Genomic DNA, 17,531 nt, shown 5'->3' with positions numbered 1-17,531 from the left:
AATTGCAGCTCTTCTCCAGTGATTCTAGGACAGTAGTTCTCAACCTTCCTAATGCTGCAACCCTTTAATACAGTTCCTTATGTTGTGGCGACCCCCCAACCATCAAATTATTTTCATTGCTACTTCATAACTGCAATTTTGCTACTGTTATGAATATAATGTAAATATCTGATATGCAGGAGATCTAATATGCAACTCCTATGTGGGTTGAGACCTACATGTTGAGAACCATTGGTCTAGGCTCCTCTTAAGGATATCTTCAAGCTTTATGGGGCTCCCCCTAAAATCAAAGGCTCACTTTGACCCCCACCCCGGCATGTTCTCCCGAAGGTTGAGAACTGCAGCTGTATACCAACAACAAACACAGCAAGAAGAGGACAAAACTGTCGCCACAGCCTCAACAGCAACAACAAAATCTTGAGGTAAGTCGCACAATCAGGGTGATGTATGATTGACAGGTTAGACAAATGCCTGGACTGGGGAAAGAGGCGAGGCAGGCTCGTACATGGGTTGGGCAGACGGTCCAGGGTCATCGGGAAAGGGGAACTGATATGATAGAGCTAGAAAAGGAGCAGGTATTATATGGAAAAGTGAAAGCCACTCCCAAGAGATTAAGTTCAATGTCAGAAATTAAAGATAAATTCCAAGTGGAAAATACAAGTGACTGACTCTCCTTTCGAGGTTGGGAGGGCAAACAAGTTCATAAACACAGCACATGCAGTTTAGATCAGGGTCCCAGCAAGAAGCCAGGACACAGGAGGGATGTTTATGGGGAAGTTGAAAGGGACATTATGTAAAGGCTGACGCAGGGTTTAAAGAGTCCCGCACAGCATGTGTAGCTCCAGAGGTGCATGCTGCCTCGGAGCTCTGTGAGAACAGCTGGCCTCCAGGAAGCCCAGGACCACATCCCATCTCGTCCTGCTCCAGGCTCTGCCCACCTGCAGGGCTAACCTGTGGTGAACCCCTCCAGAGGCAGAAAGCAAGGAGCACAGTCCAGTCTATCCTCCTAGTCCTGGGCCCAGAGGGATGTAGCGGGGAGGGGGTGGTTGTGGAAGTGGGAAAGAAAGTTTTAAGTGGAGGATGTTTGTCCCTTGCAAGTAAATTGTCAACAGGGAGAGATGTTTAGTACTGAAAGCTGGGTCATGAGGTTATGTAGGGGACATCTCTGAGTGGTCAGCAAGCTGGCAGGCATCTCAGAAGAGTGGGAAAAACCGAACAGGACACTCACGTGGCTGTAGATGGAGGCAGGGAATGGGGGATCAGCCACAGACCAGGGTGATTGGAGACCCCAAAGCAAAGGAGAGCAACACATGACTTCAGACCCAGCTGAAAAAAGTGAACCACTACTTCGGGAAGAGTTTCGAGATTGCCCGTAAATTTGAACCCCAGGAGCTGCAGTTTGACTTCTTGGTGTGTGTGCATGTGTTCATAGCAGCATTATTCACATGCATGAGCCCCAGAGACGAATCCACACAGGTGCTTTGGACCTAGCCACACCATGAGGCAGTATATGGCCATCAACACAAAGGAGCAGCCATCACAGCTCCATGAGAAAGGGAGAAAAGGGAAGTCCAGAAATCAAAAGCAACAGAAACCAATGACCTCTTCTATCCAGCTGAAGACACCAAGACACAAACACAGACGAGCCACGCAGTCAGCTGGAGAGAACAGGCAGGTGAGGTAAGAATAGCTGAGGGTGTCCCTGGCCACAAACTTGGCTGGACTCAAAGTCATTGCCAGAGCCTCACTGGTGCCATGGCCCCTTGCCACATCATTTAAGAGAACAGAAGATAAAGTAAAAAATACACATGGTTTCCCTATGTGGACAGGCAGAGGGAGCAACCACCCCCCATCACCCACCCCCTCACCCCACACCCACAGGGCCTGTATCAGGCCCCCCGGCAGGCTGAGAACCTAAGGTTGGAAGGAAGAAAGCTTGTTTCCTGCTGAGGGAATCCTGGATTCCATCCCCTCACTCCAGTATGGGTCTAGCCTCCTGGCCTCCCCACCCCTACCCTCTCAGCAGTCCCTCTGGTCTAGCTGGGCCATCCTGGAAAAGCCAGTGTCCAAAATAGCTTTTGAATTCCTCAGAGCTGGAGAAAGACACGACCTCGGGCCACAAGATCTTTGGGGACTGGACAGATGTTCCTGAGCACGGTCTGCCGCTGATATCTGGCCTGGAAATCCCTATACAAGGGTTCTGGGGAACACTCCTTTTAGAGTATTGTGCCTGGGACCGGGAGCTGTTCTCAGAGCAATGGGGTTCCAGTGCAAGCAGCCAGCATTCCATGAACAGGGGTGGGGTTCTGGGCTTCCTTCTTCCAGGGATCTTAGACCACATCCAATATCCAAGTTAGGAGAAGGAGTGTGGCCACAATGTCCTGCTACCCATCACTATCTCCAGACAGGGATCATCTCCAAACAGGCAAGGGAAGGAGGCCAGGGCTTGGCCAGGCACTAGCCAACTTCTCTGTTAGCTGTACATGAGTCAGGGACGCCCAGGAGTTTGCTGTCTCCGTTTCCTTTCACATTCAGTTGGAGTTTGATGAACGAGCAAGATCTTCATTGTGGAAGCTTCTGGTCAGGCAAGAGCCTTAATGTGCCCAAATGTACCTCCAGGGCTGAAGTTTTAGCACAGCCATTGTGGGAGACACCGAGGGACAGTCATGGTGAGTGTATACACAGCCACATTTACACACTCCCACCCTCTCCCACACACAGCCACACACTTATACACACACACACATTTGTACACCACATACTCTCTCACACACACAAGGAGGCAGAGTATTGCTTGTGGCCTTAGCCTAGAACATGGGGTCACATTCTTCATTGCTCGGTGACCTTTATCTATGAATAAACCATGATAGTGCTACAGAGATTGATTTTGGAGTTGCAAGTAAATTTTATCCAGAATGTGAATTTGCAAATATACTGTGATCATTGAGACTTGACTGTATTTTACTTAAAGGAAACTTCAGAGAGAGAGAGAGAGAGAGAGAGAGAGAGAGAGAGCATAGCATTGTGGGAAAGCAACATTGCCAGTCTCACTGCCACAGGATCCCCAGGTGCTGTACAGGAGGCCTGTGAGGCAAAGCCTGACCCTTCTGATGGTCCCCAGGACTCTGCTGAGCTGGGCAATGCAGTAGAATTGAATTGAATTGCCTGGAGTCAGTTCCCTAGCACTGAGCCCAGAACTGTGAGGCAGGGAGAGAAGAGCCTGCCACCTCTAGGCAGGTCACAGTGTCTTCTACACAGCTTTTATCTTCAAGTTACAGGTAAATTGCTCCCATCTCAGGAATCCCGAGTGAACAGGACTGGTTCCAAGCATCCCCCGCATTGCCCAATGCTAAATACTATCTTTAAAAGAGAAACAGAGGCGAGATTTGTCCCTGGGTGAATCACGTGCTGTCCCTGGGGAGAGCTCATTTTTAAGTAGCCAGGATTTCTTCAAGGTCACTGTGACTTTTGTGGGCTAATAGTGCGATGTTACTGAGTGGGACCTCCCAGAACAGAGACCTACATGGTCTGGCGCTCTCGCGGGATGAGTTGGTGTGGAGGTAGTGGCATTCACATGGGCTTGCAGCTCCAAAATCCATTTTCAGCAGCAGTGCAGCTAAAGCTCTTCCCTGCGGGCACTTGTGAGCACAGATCAGGTAGGGGGAAGAGTCCGTAGCCAAGGACCACCCACCTTCTTGGACACTTGAGCAGCCCTGTCCAGCCCTGGCTTGCTGGCTGGGGAATTCACAATGAAGGGATGCGCCTGACCCTGCATGCCCGTTGCCATGGCAGCCACCCCATGCTGGTGGGCTGCACAAGGGCTGGATTCCTGACATAGCTGGGAGCCCAGGTGGGGGTGGGGGTGGCTGGAGCCTGGACACTTAGAATATGGTTTCTCAGAACCCAGCATGGGCTGCACACATCTACACCTCCGTCTCTGCCCCTCCCCGCGTGAAGCCCAGCTCAGCTCTGGTGGACACAGGGATGGATAAACTCCGGGGATGAAATCAGGAAATGCGAGTTGGGGGGGGTGATAGGTAGAAAGTGAAGTTTCTCTCCATCTGAGACTGCATGGATGGGCTACAAGGTCCCTTGGTCATAGACTTTGTTGTGACCAACAGAGTAGGATCCAGCTGTCTGTGATGAGGCACACTGCCCTCCTGGCTGCTGTGGAGAAGCCTGTTCAACTGTGGGTAGATTCTGATCCCAGGTGTTCCAGGAGCATGGGCCTTGAAGCAGTCCCGGAGGGCTGCAGAGGGGCCATGTCTTGCCTGTTCCTTCCTTCTATGAGTTGGTGTCAGGGTCACCTTCCTGAAACCTGAAGGGCATGAAGCAGCAGGAAATAAGACCTTGTGTCTTGCACTTTCTTCTCACTGGGCAGGGACAGCTAGAAGGTTCTGCCCTGTCTTAATGAGGGTTTCTCTTGCTGTGATAAACATGACCAAAAGCAAGTTAGGGAGGAAAGGGCTTAGTTCAGCTTACAGTTCCACAGTACAGTCCATCACTGAGGAAAGTCAGAGCAGGCACTCACATAGGGCAGGAACCTGGAGGCAGGAGCTGATGCAGAGGCCATGGAGGGGTGCTGCTTACTGGCTTGCTCAGCCTGCTTTCTTACAGCACCCTGGACCATCAGCCCACAGTGAGATTGGCCCTCATCAATCAAATAAACGAACCATGGTCTTGCCGATGGGTCAATCAGGTGGTGGCATTTTATCAACTGAAGTTCCCTCTTCTAGAATGATTCTAGTTTGTGTCAAGTTGAAATAAAACTGGCCAGCACATCCTCCAAGGCTCTAGCCAGCCCACTGCCCCTGCACCTGCTCTAGCCCCACTCACCCCATCACCTTGCAGCTCAGGTACAGCAATATCTCTGCATGGCCAATGGTACCCCATCTCCACCCCTACCTACCTCAGGCTCCATCTCTCATTCTTCTCTTTCCTGGACACAAAGTGATGGTCACAAGCCCTTAGAGTCTATGGTTTAGAAAGTTGTAGAGCCCGGAGACAGTCTATAAGGTCAACCTCACTACACATAGTGAGGGGACCTGCAGTCCTGCCATCATGGCTTGACAAGGTCACCGAACTCCAAAGGGACGGACCCCGGCTCCCAGCCTCCATGCTGACATCTGTACTGTGTCCTTACTTCTGGGGTATGGGAACCAGAACTTTTGGAGAACAGATGGGGCCACCGAAGACTCCCTGCAGGAGACAGGGCTCTGGCCAAGCTTCAGGGACCTTGGAAGACAAAGGCCGAGCCCTCTTCTTTTTAGAGGTACCAATGCCTCAAAACTTAAGTCTATTTTCTCATTGCTAAGAAAGCACATTTGGTTAGAAAAAAATGAAGGCAGAGAAAGAAGTCAGCTAAGGACTGTCGGTAAATAAACAAAAAGCATGTGAGCCCTTCGTGGGGCTCACAGGAGCTTTGCATCATGTTGTACCCACCTGGTAGCTGCCACTCATCGTAGGGACCGGCATAGCTTTTCAGCCTCCACAGAGCATTCCGGACTCCCCTTTGCTGCTTCCCAACACGACATCCACCGCACCACTGGGCTGTTGTCAGTGTGGCTCCCACCCAGCCAGGGAAGTCATTTCAGTGATGACATCGTCACCACTGTTGGGCTTTTGACTTCACTAAAATGTTTTACCTCTTAGACCTGAAGACAGCTGCCCTAGCTGTCAGAATTTCCACTGTGCTCTGTGCAGATCCCTCACCTTGGCAGTGATGGCAGGAATGAGGCTCAGCTCAGCACTGTCACCCAAGCAGCCTGAGGACTTCTTTACAGAGACCTCTACTAACATAAAACCCAGACTTTTGGCTTCAACACAAAAAGAATGTCAGTATGAAGCAGAGTTAAATACACACACACACACACACACACACACACACACACACACACACACACACACACACACACATTAGAACTTTTTACTTATTTTGGTGTGTGTGTGTGTGTGTGATTGACATCTGGTGTCTTCCTTGATTTCTCTCCATCTTATTTTTGGAACAGAGTCTCTCATTGAACCAAGAACTCACCCACCAACTGGCTCCACTGACTGGCCATTGAGCTCCAGGAATCCTCCTGCCTCTACCTCTTTGGTTCTGGGATGACAGGTATGCATTGTTGTGTCCAGTGTTTTGTTTTGTTTTGCTTTTCATGGGCTTTAGGGAATCTGATTTAGGACCTCATGCTTGCATGGCGCACAGGTGACTGGCTGAACCATCTCCCTGGTCCTCCATTATAGTCATAGGTAGGATTTTGGTGCGTCTTAAAGGTATTATCTTCAAAGGGTTTCTAAGGAATTTAAGTGAGATCATTACAGGATCTTTCCCGAGGGCACCTGACATGATTACAATTGATAAGTTAAAACTCTAGATCTCAAGAGTTCAGGAAGCTAAGATATCTCCAATGTAAACAAGTTAACAGTCTTGTTTGTGACATTCCCAGAAAGTGTCTGGGGAAGAATGGGGTCCCACCCAAGAGGATATACAATCAGGACTTAGGCCTGGATCACTGCTATTTGACAAGAAATCGTTTTCTACATAAAGAATGCTATGTCCGTGTTAGCAGCATCACAGCAAATGATGTTAATTATGTGAGAATTCTCCCTTGTAAGAGGATTCAAACAGGCCCCAGGGTGAGGGCTCTTTCCCCATCCCCATTCCACGCCCTATAATTTTCCTATCTTGCTATTCTGCATCAACCCGACCTCCCAGAGCTCCGAGGCAGATGTGTTCTTCAAAGACTGAGCGTCAAGACAGGAGAGCTGAGCCTGTCCATGCATGGAGATGGCACCTGGACGTTCTTGCCTCTTCCAGCCCCCATGTGGGACCTTGTCCGTCTGGCCACACACAGTCTTCCTCTCTGTTTAATAGACCCCTGTGACCATCTCAGCTCATGGCACTGAGAGGGCTGAATCCCATCACAGCCTGGAACCTCCCACAGGGGCTGTGGGACAGACAGACCACCGTGCAGGTGACAAATCTTTGCAAGGGCAGGACAAGGGTCAAGTCCTAAATACTCAGTCACTAGCCCCTGAGGACTTCTATAATGTGAGACTGTCTGAGTCGGCCACACCTTGGGGGCAAAGCTCAGACTCAATGAAGAGCTTGTTTCTGGAGTGTCTCAGATTTCACCACCACTCTGAGCTACACTGTTCCTACTTCAGGGGCTCATGGTAGCCCCTGTATATGGCTAACGGGGCCTCCCAGAATTCAGTTGTAGGGGGGCTAGGACTTAGGTTCTATGCCATCTGAAGGATGGCCCTGTCCCCTTCTAGGGGTTGCAGGGCACAATAAGTGGGTCAGTGGGGGACTGTGGCCTTCTAAGCACTCAGTCTTGTGGGATGGATATTGTTGCCCAGGCCCTGCAGAGCGCCACTGAAGACTTGGTCCAGGCAGGATGGGATTCTATTAGGGAGCCAGTTGATCTGCTAGTGATGGTCTTTCCAGAGGAGGACAGACCATACAATTGTGTTTTTAAAATTCATGTTTTAAGTTTACAGTTGTGTGTTAGGCTGCATTCATAGCCATCCTGGGGTCCATGTGGTTCATGGGCTGCAGGCTGGACATGTTGGGGGAGCATCTGCTAATTCTCACGTGGGTGTACAGCAGCTATAGAAAAGGAGCATGTGTGTGTCCAAGTGTCAGTGTGTGTGGAGGGGAGAGAGAGCAGTAGACAGACAGACAGAAATGGTGGGTGAATGGACAGACTGACAAACAGAGGGAGAGTGTGAGATGGATGTAGTCTGTCTTAGTCACTGTTCTATTGCCATGAAGAGACATCATGACCAAGGCAATTCTTTTTTTGTTTGTTTGTTTGTTTGTTTGTTTTGTTTTTCAAGACAGGGTTTCTCTGTGTAGCTTTGCGCCTTTCCTGGAACTCGCTCTGTAGACCAGGTTGGCCTCGAACTCACGGAGCTCCGCCTGTCTCTGCCTCCCAAGTGCTGGGATTAAAGGCGTGCGCCACCACCGCCCAGCCTGGCAATTCTTATAAAAGAAAGCATTTAATCGGGGGGCTTGCTTACAGTTTCAGAGCCTTAGTCCATTATCATCATGATAAACAGAATGGCAGCTCCCATGGTGCTAGAGAGGTAGTGGAGAGCTACATCCTGATCCTCAGGCCGAGGGGGAGTGTGGGTCAGGTTTAGGCTTCTGAAACCTCAAAGCCCATCCCCAGGGACACACTTCCTCCCACAAGGCCACACCTCCTAATCCTCCTGAACAGTTCCTCTCCCTGGCGACTAAGCATTTGAATGAATGAGCCTAGGGGGCCGTTCTCGTTCAAACCACCACCGAGTCTGAACACTGGAAGACAGCGTGTGCCATTCCTGTACCCAGCGAGTCTGAACACTGGAAGACAGCATGTGCCATTCCTGTACCCAGCGAGTCTGAACACTGGAAGACAGCGTGTGCCATTCCTGTACCCAGCGGTGGCACGGAAGTGAACTGGCAGATAGGACAAACTAAGAAGACAGAGCAGCTAAATGTCAGGGGCATTTTCCTGGGATCAGGATGTGGGCCTTCCCTGGATGGGCGCTATGAGAAGTGACTCTAACATCAGCTCAACGTGGCTCACCTCAGTTCTTCACCGTGGCTGGGTTCATGTCCCTGACCCTCAGCCCCCTCCCCTCCCTTGGTGAGACCTGAGGCAGTCGCATAGACTGAACTTAGATGGAGGTGAAGTGTGGCTTACATCCGTCAGGTCTTAGTGCTTGGAAGACCTAGTTGGAGAAATAAAGTTGGCAGTTGGCTGCAGGGGCTCAGGGAAGCTACAGAGCTGTGGGTGCAGAGGGGAGCTGAGGCTTTGGGTGTGGGTGACACCTTGGGTAGGGAGGACCTGGAAGCCATCCGGTCAAACAATTGATAGTGACATTCACCATGAAGGAAGAAGTTGTGAGGAGAAAGGGGAAGGGAGAACGAGACAGAATGAGCTGCCCCTGGGGTCTGGAGGTGAGAAGCGTCAAGCCATGGGACAAGTGAGGCCTTTGACCCTAGGAAGGTGTACTGAGGAACCTGTTCCTTTGCTTAGTCAAGGTTTCTATCACTGTGAAGAGACGCCATGACCACAGCAACTCTTATGAAGTAAAACATTTAATTGGGTTAGCTGATGGTTTCAGAGGTTTAGTCCATTATCATCATGGCAGGAAGCATGGTGGCGCATAGGTAGACATGGTGCTGGAGAGGTAGCTAAGAGAGCTAGATCTGGATTAGCAGGTAACCGGGGGGGGGGGGGGGGGGGAGCGCCAGCCACTGGGCCTGGCTTGAGCTTCTGAAACCTCAACGTCTATCCTCAGTTAAACACTTCTCCAACAAGGTCACACCTCCTAATAGTGCCACTCCCTGTGAGCCTATTGGAGGCCATTTCCTTTCAAACCACCACCACAGGATGTAAAGTGACCCAGATGGTTCCCTTCTATGAATGTTGCTAAGAAAAGGAGAACCATCCTGGCTACTGGAGGAGCTGCCCCTCAAGGCCATACTTGGGGTGGCCCATGAAAGGGGAGGGATAGTACCTGGTAGCAGACTTTAAATGCCTTGGGCCTGAGACCCCAGCTCCGCTGTCAGGTTCAGAGGGCTTAGAGAGCTGAGACCTGGCAGCTGCCTGCTGTTGCTGTGTATGGCAGAGAGTGGGAGCATACACATCAAAACCCACTTCCCAGCCTGGACAAATGGCTGAGCTTGGGTTTGGGATTCTCTATGTAGCTCAGTTTCGAGGTTCAGCAGGAGGTTAGCTTTAGACTTTGGTTTATTTGTGAAGTCAGTGGGAAGGATAACAGCCTGGGGGCTTCCTCCAGAGTTCTCTGTCCTAGAGTGTAAAGGGGCTGCTCCATTGCTTCACCACTGTACAGACATGGGGGTGGGGGGCTCCTGGAAATGTGGCTTTTATTTTGTAACAAAGCAAATGTTTTAATGTTTTCTTTCCTTCCACAAATAAATACCAGCTCCAACATATGTCTGAGGAAGACTACAATAATAAACACAAATACTGGTGACTAATAGGAGGAAATGACCTTTCCTCTCCCCAAAGTCAGGTCCCAGGGAAGTCACAGAACTTCGGCTCACTGTGGAGCCCTGGAAAACTAAGACATTCCTGGGCTCTTGTGAGGTTGAGTTCTTTTCTCTGACCCGGGAGGCTGGTGAAATGGGAATCTGGAGTCTGATTCTCCACTCCAGGTTCTGAGGAAAGGCTCCACACAAAGCTAGTACCACATGTTTAAAAAAACAAAAACAAAAAACCACAAGACTGTCACATTGATTTCCCCCACATACCCATGCATCAGCCAATCCTGTGACACAGAGTGGGGTTAAGGTGGGCTTTCCAAGCCAGCACAGCTGTCTAGGACCCTTGTGTGGCGAAGAGCATTGCCTCTACCCTTTTGTGTTCTATTACTGAGGTCCACACATTTAACTCACAAAAGACAGATTGACAAGAAGGGCATACAGATTTAGCTTAAATTTTATGTGCTTGGACGCTTTCCAGACAGTGAGTGAAAACCCAAAGAAGTCCAGATACTGGGCCCTACAAACCATCATAATAGAGAGTGATAAACAGCGTGGAAGCCTAGACAAGGGCTAGAGAGCCTAGGCTCCTGGAGGTGGTGGACTGTGGGAGTGTGCCTGGGAAAAGTGTGCTGGATGAGGTCTGTTGGTAAGGTCCTTCCTATTACAGACATCATTGTTTTCCCAGCAGTGGGAACAGGCAGACAAGAACACTTTGCCCTGATGTTGACACAGAAAGATGGACAGGGCTCCTCCTGTGCCTGCTTGGCTCAGTTGCTTCTCAGGAACCTGTAGTTATGCTATGGAGCGGTGAGGGCCCAGGACAAAAGCCCACAGATGCTCAGGGTGTTTTCAGTTCCTGGGGTGCCACTCAGAAGTCCAGTTAGTTAGTGGAGTGCCCATCCAATCTGACAACCAAGTGTCCTCTACTCCCAACCAGTCAACAGAAAGCTCTGCCTTCTGCCCATTCAGTCAGTCAACATAGAGGCCTCCCCTCCCTTCCTGTCTGTCAGCGGGGTATCCTCTGCTTACCAACCAACCAGCCAACAGGTTAGCCCACTTCCTATCCAGCTTATAAGATCAGTCGACATTTCCTCAGCCAACCTCACTGCCCTCCCCTTCAGTCCATTCACTAATGGCACCATCCCTTCCATCACCACTGAGATCCTCCCCTGCTGTCTAGCCCAGCACTTCCTGGACAACTGTATCTGGCTCCATGGCTCCAAGATTATACTGTCATCCAGCCCTGTGTCCTTGTAATGTCAAACTTAGTATGTCTGGCGTTTGAGCGACAGTATCAAAACAAGCTCTCAAGCATTACTCCTGTTCAGACACTAGGACCCCTACGACAAAGTTGTGTGTGGGAAGCATGAATGACGAGCTCATTAGGACTCAGTAGATCCACTGTGGGCCCTCGGGGTTGGCTTCCCTGCAGCAGACAGCACAAGGATACACCTGTTCCTTCTGTAGGCGAGAGGTGTGCACCTGCATACCTCAGGTCACACACCAGCCTCATACACATGCACACCTCACACATACCTTGTACATGCACTTCACACACCTACCTCATGCACATAACTCATACACACACTGCACACAAATACCTCACAAACATACCTCACACTCTTACTTCATACACATACATCACATATTCACTTCACATACCTGCCTCATACACCTGCCTCATACTCCCGCTTCACCACTCCCACCTCACACACCTGCTTCATGTGCATCCATCTCATACACATACCTCACACGCACACCTACCCCACACACATATGCCCACCTCACACGCACACCTACCTCACACACATATGCCCACCTCACACATAAACCTACCTCACACACCTACACCTACCTCATACATACAACTCTCACCCATATCCACCTCACACATACACTTGACTCACATACCCACTTCACACACATGCCTACATGCACATACACACACCCCATAAATACCCATCTGACACACATACCTCACACCCCCACCTCACACACCTACTTCATATGCATCCATCTCATACACCTACCTACCTCATATACACAGCTCTCACACATACCTACCTTACACCTCTCACATATACCTCTCTCCTTCAGTTCTCACATTTCTCTCTCTCTCTCTCTCTCTCTCTCTCTCTCTCTCTCTCTCTCTCTCTCTCTCTCACACACACACACACACACACACACACACCCCCTCACATATGCCTCACGTATACCCACTTCGCATACACATCACATCTCACACACGTATCTACCTCATACATACCCACCCATGTCTCCTCAACACCCACCTCCCACCTACCCATATCATGTATGCCTACCTCACACACATACACACCTCACACATGCCTACCTTACATGCACACCCATGCTCGTCAGACATGTGGCAGCCGCAGCCAGTTCTTTGTCTAGAAAGAAACAAACAGCGATTACACCAGCATTGACCCTGTAGCTATTGAGTGCTCTTGGGCCTCACGTGGTCCCAGAATGTGGTCCCCAGACATTCTCGACCAAGAGCCGGTACTTCTTTGGGCTTCTGCTGTTACCAGTGATTCAAAAGCATCGAAGTTGCTTTTCTAGAAGTCCAAGCTCCATCCAGGGATGTGAACAGAAGCCAAGAGACTCACTGATGATACCAGGTCCCCACCGACCATGAGATCTGCTGACGCTGAAGGCTGAGCCGGGCTCGGAGCCACGCCGGCTACTGGGAAGTCTGCTAAAGTGATTTCCTTGCTTTCTTTCTTTTTCCATTTTGCAATTTGAGGATGGGAAAGTATGGGAAAGAAAAAAGTTAATGTTGACCTTCCCCAGTGTGGACTCCACAAGGAAGAAGTTGAGACATCATGGCAGGAGGCGGGGCCGTAGACAGGAAGAGAGGGAGAAAATGGAGGACTAGAGAAGAAATACATTCCTGCTAGGGGATAGATGCACCCATAGGCATCATCCTCTCTGCTTTGCACAGGAGAGTGCCTGCCAGGAGCTCTGGGGGTCCTTGGGGGGTAACATCTACTTCTTTCTATTCTGGGCAGACCCAAAGATTCATGGCAGTCTGTCAGGTGGGAAGGGGCCCTCAAATTCCCCCAGGGCGGCCCACTGAGGCCCCTTTCTATTTCAGATTGCTGGACCTAATGCAGCAATGGTAGGACAGGCAGAAAGAGAACCTGACCAAGGGCCCCAGCAGGAGGGTGGGAACCTGAGCAGGGACCCTCAACAAGAGGGTAGGGTGCTAACCATGGATTCTCAGGAGGAAGACAGGGGCTTGACCAGGGCTCATCTGCAGAAGGGATTGGAGCTTCGCCAAGAGGAGGATGGCCTAGTCCAGGGGACCTTCAGGAGGAGGGGCAGGAGCTGACAATACCCTTGCCTGGGGAATCTGGTTACCTACTGAATCAAATGGCTTTGACACGAGGTTCTGGTTACTCTGGAATGGCTCCTCCTCCTTTAGACCTTCATCCCTCAGAGAGATGCCCATGGGAGTGCCCACAGCCAAACCTTGCTCCAAGGTCTTTGCCCATGGACCACACTGAACACAGACCTGGAGGGGTTTGTAGGCACCCATCTCTCTCAAACCTTTGATTCTGACCCTCAGGACAAATTCTTAGCAGCCCACACCCTCACAGACAGCCAAGGGGAAATCCCCTCAGGTGGGGATCACCAGAGCTTCTGCCCTCAGTGTCTGTGGGAAAGGAGGGTGAGAGTGGAACCCAACTTCCCTATTAAGTGGGATATTGGTTAGACCTCACTTTGAGGGGATGTTGTCTGGTGCTAAAGAGACAGAGCTGCGCTGGGCGTTGGTGACGCACGCCTTTCATCCCAGCACTCGGGAGGCAGAGGCAGGTGGATCTCTGTGAGTTTGAGGCCAGCCTGGTCTACAGAGCGAGATCCAGGACAGGCAACAAAACTACACAGAGAAACCTTGTCTCGAAAAAACAAAACAAGGCCGGACGTTGGCGGCGCACACCTTTAATCCCAGCACTTGGGAAGCAGAGGCAGGCGGATCTCTGTGAGTTCAAGGCCAGCCTGGTCTACAGAGTGAGATCCAGGAAAGGCACAAAGCTTACACAGAGAAACCCTGTCTCAAAAAACCATAAAAAAAAAAAAAAATCTGGAAAAAAAAGAAAAACAAAACAAAAAAAGAGAGACAGAGCTGCCCCACACCCAGCAGAGCAGCAAGCAAACGCTATGTTTCTGATGCCTGGCCTTCAGGCCAATTCTCGGTAGCAAGCTGAGAATACAGACTGGGGCTTAAACCCCTAATCCTATCTTTGTGGGATTTGATTCTTCTTAGTCACACTGGCCAAGTTGCCATGACTCTTTGTTGAAATGATGTCAGAGAACCTCCAGGCTTTGAAGAAGACCAGCAGTTAACCTACTTCCTCCCATGCCTCTGTCACTACCATCAGACCATGCCCAGGCTAGTCTGAGGGAGGAGAAGGAGCGTGCGCAGCCATGTGAGTCACCAGCCAACCAGCTCTGAATATCAACGAGCCCAGACAAGACCACAACAAATACAAAGATGTGTCACACATCCCAGAGCTGGCTGCTACGGACGGACGGATCCTCCGGCAGGAATGGACAGCTGCTGCTTCCAAAGTAGGCGGTACTCATGGCTAGCTTTAACAAGAAGACTGCAGAACCAGATCTTTAGAAAGTGTAGAAAGAGTTCCAGATGGATTTTTGTAAGATTTTAATTAGTTAATCAAACTGTCTATGTAGAAAGTTACATATTTACCTAAGAGTCACCATGTAGCCTTCACTAGGCTCTCTATGGTATCATCATCAAACCAAGACACTACATTTGCTACAATCAGATAACACTGGAATCCACCAGTCCTTTACCAGTGTCCTCTGCTCCAGGATACCTGGTTGTATTTTGCCATGTATCCCTCAGTTCCTCAAGCCTGGGACAGTTTCTCAGTCTCTGGTGTCTTTCATGGCCTTGATACTCTTGAAGAGCTGTTGGCAAAGCCCAGGGCTGTCCAGTGCCTCTCAGGGTTAGACTGGGGTATGAACTTCCAGGAGGAACTAGAGGAGACTGTCTTTCCCATCACATCGGCCCAGAGTCCACCATGACTTACGACTGAGAACACTGGTCCTGGCCTCTCGGGTGAGGTGGCACCCTCCCAGTTTCTCCTGCACAAGTCACTGTTTCCCCCTTCATTCTGTTGATGAGAAGTGGGTCCTTAGGTCCAGTCTGCATCAAGGCAGGAGGGATGCTAAGCGTTACCTCCTAGAGACAGGAACTAGTGCACGTTAATACTGAAGCCATGCACATGTCCTACCTTTCCATGAAAGTTCTAGAACCTTAGCATTCATCCACAGGTCCTGACCACAACAGTGATGGAATAGTTTGTTTTCCCCACTCCCTGTAATGTATCCGTTCACATTTTCTTGTCGTTAAGTTTTCCCTTTCTCCTCATTTGTTCGGTGACTATGGAATTCAATGTGGACTGTGCAGAGGTTGATTTTATTCTAAGGGCTGTAAGTCAACACTATCTTTACGTCTATGACTATGCCATGCATCTTCTGCCCAGCAAGAGAAATCATTCATCCAAGAAGGCAGTGAAGACTTCAGACAAACAAAAGCAGAGATAATTTGTTTCCAATGGAAAAGGAAAAGATATCCCTGAGGCAAGAGAATCACGTACCAAAAGAAACTTGGCGCGGGAGCCATGGCTCCGTGGTTAAAAGTTCTGTTCCTGCAGAGGGCCTGAGTTCAATTCCCAGCACCCACACAGGGCGGCCCACAATCACTCCAACTCCAACTCCAGGGCTCAGATGCCCTCTTCTGGCCTCCTCAGGCATTCACACACACTTGTGGCATTCACTCACACAAACACACACAGGCAAAAATGAATACAAAATAAACTCGGAGAAGGTTGCGGAGAGTACTGCAGGACAGAGAGTGTGCAGTGCTGACCGAGGTCACTGAAGATGTCCAGGAGGTAAACTTATGTGGGTTAAAACTTGTCACCTTGGGCTGGAGAGATGGCTCAGCGGTTAAGAGCACTGACTGCTCTTCCAGAGGTCTTGAGTTCAATTCCCAGCAACCACATGGTGGCTCACAACCATCTGTAATGAGATCTGGCGCCCTCTTCTGACCTGCAGGCAAACATGCTGTATACATAATAAATAAATCTTTAAAAAAAAAAAACAAAAAACAAAAAACTTGTCACCTTGGAGTGGGGCTGGAGCGGGAGCCCAGGTGTTAGAGCAGTGGTTCTCAACCTGTGCTTGCAACCCCTTTGGGGGTGAACAACCCTTCCACAGGGGTCACATATCAGATATCCTGCATATCGGATGTTTACAATTTATAACAGCAGCAAAATCACAGTTATGAAGTAGCAACAAAATTATTTTATGGTTGGGGGTCACCACAACATGAGGAACCGTATTAAAGGGTTGCAGCATTAGGAAGGTTGAGAACCACTGTGTTAGAATGTTTGCCTAATCTGTACAAAGTCCTGCATTTGATCTCCAGCACAGCACAAAACAAGCGTAGTGGTGCACACCTGTAATCCTAGCACTTGGGAGGTAGAGGCAGGAGGATGAGAAGTTCAAGGTCATTGTTGGCTGTATAGTAAGTTTGAGGCCAACCTGGCTGTATGAGACCCTGTGTGGTGATTTGAAAGAAAATGGCCCCCCCCAAAGGGAATGGCACTATTAGGAGGTGTGGCCTTGTTGGAGTAGGTGTGGTCTTTTTGGAGGAAATGTGTCACTATGGAGGTGGGCTTTGAGGTCTCATATATGCTCAAGATATCACCCTGTGTTTGAGACTGCTTCCTGCTGCCTGCAAGTCAAGATGTAAGGTCTCTCAGCTCCTTCTCCAGCACCATATCCGCCTGCATGCCACCTTGTCACACTGTGATGATAATGGACTAAATTTCTGAAAATGTAAGTCACTCCAGTGAAATGTTTTCCCATGGTCATGGTGTCTCTTCACAACAATAGGAACCCTAAGACGCCCTGTCTGAATGAAATGAAATTAAATGAAATTCATGAGCTAGTAGCAGAACAAGTGGAAGGGGTGTGCTCTCCTTCACCATTGCTGGGTGTGTTTAGTGCCTCCAACCTTTCCTCAGGCTTCTGTAGGGTGAGCCATGTGAGCAACTGGGGTCATTCTTCAAGGCCTCTGTAGAGACCCTGGGAGAGTCACCCCAAGACTCTTTCAGGTCCCACTGTCGTGGTCCTGGTTTCCTTGTGGCTGTCATCTGGCTTTTGCTTGAGAAGGCTACCCCCATTCCTTATCACCACATCCTCCGCTCCAAACCAGGGACACCTACAGAGACCTCCTCACGCTGAAATCTTCCAGCTCAAGATGAGCAAGTGCCTGCCTATCTTAGGGTTTCTATGGCTGCGATGAAACACCATGACCAAAAATCAAGTTGGGGAGGAAAGGGTTTATTTATCGTATACTTCCATATGTCTGTTCATCACTGAAGGAAGTCAGGACAGGAACTCAAACAGGGCTGGAACCTCGAGGCAGAAGCTGATGCAGAGGCCATGGAGGAGTGCTGCTTATTGGCTT

At 49.8% G+C, this 17,531-nt stretch overlaps 1 long non-coding RNA gene across 1 annotated transcript in view; it reads right to left on the bottom strand.

The window, feature by feature from the left end:
• Nucleotides 1-1,963: 1,963 nt before the first annotated feature.
• Nucleotides 1,964-17,531, bottom strand: part of LOC128114534 (uncharacterized) — a 72,929-nt gene continuing 57,361 nt past the window's right edge. Inside the window, exon 7 of the long non-coding RNA XR_008219793.1 lies at nt 1,964-4,318. This is a non-coding gene — a long non-coding RNA (uncharacterized LOC128114534). The remainder of the gene's footprint in view (nt 4,319-17,531) is intronic.

The sequence above is a fragment of the Peromyscus californicus genome, unplaced genomic scaffold (genome assembly GCF_007827085.1).
Source record: "Peromyscus californicus insignis strain IS unplaced genomic scaffold, ASM782708v3 Scaffold_19__1_contigs__length_69161282, whole genome shotgun sequence".
Taxonomy (NCBI): domain Eukaryota; kingdom Metazoa; phylum Chordata; class Mammalia; order Rodentia; family Cricetidae; genus Peromyscus; species Peromyscus californicus.
This window is presented reverse-complemented; position numbering and strand designations above follow the sequence as displayed.